Here is a 4,462-nt window from a genome sequence, read left to right as displayed (position 1 = left end):
ATTTTATGATGGCCATTTGTAGGAATGATGCCTTGAGAGAGCTTTCATCTCCAGTCTCGCTATCTGGTTGAAGAAGTGCGTTGTTCCATATCAGTCTGGCGATGCCTTGCCCTTGGAAGTGCTCTATCCAGCAGTTCAGCTCGCCTACAAGAAAGAACTCTCACTTCTTCCGGTGATGGTGGCTAACATTCATCGAGGACTTCGACAGCTTTCTGGTGCCTTTACACGGAAGGAAAGTGATTTGCCGGGTCAGATTCCCACCATTAAGACGGAGCTCCCGTACACTTACTTGATGGCTTGGTTCGTCCTTCACCGTTCCGATATGATGTCGGTACCGAGCGCCACAGATCATTCCGTTCCTTTACTACAGTTGCTTGAGAACGACAAATGGGAGGGGTGCGGATTTTCTGACATCAGACAGCAGCTGCAGGTCCACAAGTGTTGGACATTTTCCACTTAGGAGATTATGAATTTCCACAAGTTCTGTCACTATTATTCTCAGTTCTCAAGAAGACCATTCAAAAGAATGAGAGTTCGCCGGATTCTACGACGAAGAAAGCTAATGACACCATTGGCCATGGTCTCAGAGTACAGGATCTTAGCATACAAAGTTACACTGAGCGCATATTCAAGTACTCAAATTGTAGTCATTCATGCTTTATCCTTGCACATGTATACATTGACAGATACCTCATGCAACCAGGTGTCCATCTTTCTTGCCTCAATGTTCATCGGTAGCTAATGACAAGTGTGGTCATTGCAGCAAAATTCATTGATGATGTGTAAGTATTGCATGCGTTCTTCTTTCCAAATGTTTTGACTTTGGATTTAGTTCTAAAAAAATGCTCATAGTTCTTTGGGAGTCTTCTGTTAAGTTTGTTACATTTGTTTATGCCATAGAATATATCATGTTTCAATTTCTTTTTTATTTAAAAAAAATTCCTCTTTCATGCTGGCTACAGTACACATTTTATCTATTTTCAAACCAAGTGCTTCTATGCCACTCATTTATTGTGTTTCATTAACAAAATCATTTGTTCATTGACCTAATATAGATAAACTGTGTTTATAATATCTTCATTTTATTAACTACTGCCAAAAAATGTTTTTTAGATTAGCAATTACTAAATTTCGTACTTGAAAACTTTCAATTAGGTGGTAAAAAAGGGAGAACAAGTGGTTGCTTAACAGAGCCTTCTCGTCACCATGCATCAGGACAAGATATGGACTTGGCTGGTGATGATCCTGCTAGTGACGGAGGTGACATCTACTCTGTAAACCACCTTCTTGATTATTCGGAACATTGACTCATGCTTTTCCATCTCTATATAGGAGAGTGTGGAGAGAGCGAAATGAGTCCCGATTTCGTTCCTGTGTCTCCTGGTGAGCCTGACCCGCTGCCCCAGTTAAAAAGTCCTACAGGGGTTGCCGACGTTAGGGAGGATAGCAATGTAGGACCTGATTCCGCAGATCCAGGTACATCTACTACTGACAATGTATCTTTTAGAAGGTATACAAAAGAATTTGTGCATCCTCTAATCATCTCTGTACATCTTGCTTCTTCAGATAACTTGCAGGAATTGAAACTCAATGGTGTATATCAAATAAAATTCTTTAATAAAATTATTCATTGTTTTTTATTGTTAAGGACGCAAACAATCTATTTAATCCTTTTTAATTTTTAAATTTTATCCATATGTTTGATACATGGTTTAATTTAAATAAATCTTAATAAAATGAATCAATAATAAAATAATAATTTATTCTTCTTTGGTACTTATATTCTTTTACGTCAGATTTCTCTATTGATGATTTTGACGAGGAAGGCCTGATCGCGGAGACTCCTACACTACACTTCATGTATAGCTCTCCTCAAATTGATGGCCAGTTACCCGGAGGTATATTTTCCGAGCCTACGTTCGATAAGAATCTTGAGGATGATTCTTTCGAAGGTATATGCCTCCTCCCAAATTAATTATAGGACTAGCCAATTTTGACTAATGCAGCTATAATGTGATGCCTCTGAGAATTCTGACTTGTATTTAATTTAATATATATATGTGCCTGAATCTGGAAAAACTCAAAAGACCAAAGTTGTAGGTCTCTTCAACAGATTTCCAACGCATCTCAAATCACCTTATTCTGAGATCAGACAGAGAAATTACAACGAAAACAACATCATAGGAGCTCACAGAACTAACATGGGAGCTCACAGAACTAAAAATCATTTTACACACATATGTAGTTCGAATCTGAAAAAACTCAAAAGATTAAAGTTATAGGTCTCTTCAACAGCTTTTCAACGCATCTTAAATCACCTCATTCCGAGATCTGACGAAAAAATTATAGCGAAAATAACATCATAGGAGCTCACAGAACTAACATTATAGCTAGGGGTGTCCAAAAAGTCCGCCGGCCCAGGCCCGGCACTGGCCCGGGCCCGGCCCTGGCCCGGCCTCGGCCCGAAAACCCGGGCCAAGTCCGGGCTCCAGGCCGGGCCCAGGCCGGCTCTTTCGAGCTGGACGCCCGCTTACAGTCATCACGTGAGACTCAGATTTTTGCTGAGCTCGAGATTCAGATGCATCGGGGCCGAGTAGATCGAGTTAAGACGAGCCTTGCTACTATATTATCTTCGCTTGCCGAGCTTGATCTTTCTATTACCTCCTGTGCGACCGAGATAGACCAGCTCAGAAGAACACTCCGTGAAAAAGAGGAGAATTTGGATATTCTTCAATATATGTATATATAAGTATACTCTCTCTTATATATGTATACTCCCTCTTATATAAGTATACTCTCTCTTATATATGTATACTCTCTCTTATATATGTATACTCCCTATTATATAAGTATACTCTTTTATATATGTGTGTGTGTATACTCTCTCTCTTAGTATATAAGTATAGTATATTACAATGGTTACTTCCCCATTGGCCCAACGAGCAACGGCTACAGGGTTACTTATGCGATTCTCTCTCTCTCTTAAATTATAACTTATAAATATATACAATATATTTACATATAATATATGTATATATAATATATAGTTACATAATAATTTGTAAGTATATACTAATACATAATTATATAAAATATAATAATATTAAACTAATTTTTAGCATTTTTTTATCAAAAAAAAAGAAAAGAAAAGAAATTTAAAAAAACCTAGTTGGGATGTACTTATCTATTATGAAGCGATGAATTCCAAAATAAATTTATACTTGTAATTTGTAAATGATTTATTAATTATTAATAAAGAATTTATTTTTATAATTTTTATTTGTATTTTATGTTATTTTAAGTGATTAATAAAATTATTATTTTTTATTTATTTATTTGTCTTTTTTGTATAATTTAAATAAAATTAAAAAAAATTGATAAAAAAAAAGAAAATAAATCGGGCCTGCCCGGAACCCGGCCCGATCGGGCCCGGGCCCGGACTCGGCCCGGGGTACCCGGGTCCGGGTCCGGGCTCCGGTTTTGCCCGGCTCGGGCCCGGATTTCTTGGCCGGGCTGGATGGACAGGCCTAATCATAGCTCACAGAACTAACATAAGAGCTCACAGAACTAAAAATTATTTTACACACAGATGTATTTCGAATCTGAAAAAACTCAAAAGACCAAGTTGTAGGTCTCTTCAACAGCTTTCCAACACATCTCAAATCACCTCATTCCGAGGTCGGATGAGAAAGTTATAACCAAAATACAGATCATATGAATAATTACAGAAGTTCTAATAGTTATCAAAAAACTACAACTGTTTGATTCAATTACAGAGGTTCCTTTACTCCTTAGACAAGGGTATGAGCACAAAAACAAACAAACGCAATAATCTCCCTTATCATCAATAGTTGACTTTTCCTTCCTCCATAAAAAAACAGTTAACCATTTAAAACGAAGCTGAAGAAGCCTTCAACTCCTCTAACACCTTCTTCAGTGCTAGTTGATTCAATGCCACATTTTCAAATTCAATGCTCGAGTATTTCTTGTACACTGCTCTCAATTTACTCTCAGGTACAACTGAATGAGACTTAAGCAAAATTTGAGAGCAATCCCTGCACAATGCAGCAAAATTGTATTAAGAGAACATGGAAAATGGTGATTTATTGAACCCCCTGAGGAGGAAATCTTCTAATATGGAACAAACAGAGAGTTTTATAGATGCAATGAGCTTGTCCAATCCTGTAGGAGCTCCGCAGCATCTCCCAGTAAATGGGTGAGTAATTCTTACTCTCTGAAGGCCTATTTTGTTGTTGGTAACTCTTACAGTTGTTCATTTTATCATTCTATGGTCTCTTGTTTTTCCTGCAAAACGTTGCAGCCAAATCAATTGGACTCTGGTTTCAGTCAAAAGAGATAGGACTTTGGCCAGTAATGCTTCTTCTCTTGTGACTTTGGTCAGCAATGCGGCAGCGGAGAACTCCGGTGTAGTCGAGGGCGAGGCGGTGAGCGGCGGCGAGTT

The sequence above is a fragment of the Asparagus officinalis genome, chromosome 5, assembly GCF_001876935.1.
Source record: "Asparagus officinalis chromosome 5, Aspof.V1, whole genome shotgun sequence".
Taxonomy (NCBI): domain Eukaryota; kingdom Viridiplantae; phylum Streptophyta; class Magnoliopsida; order Asparagales; family Asparagaceae; genus Asparagus; species Asparagus officinalis.
Note: the sequence above shows the minus strand (reverse complement) of the source record.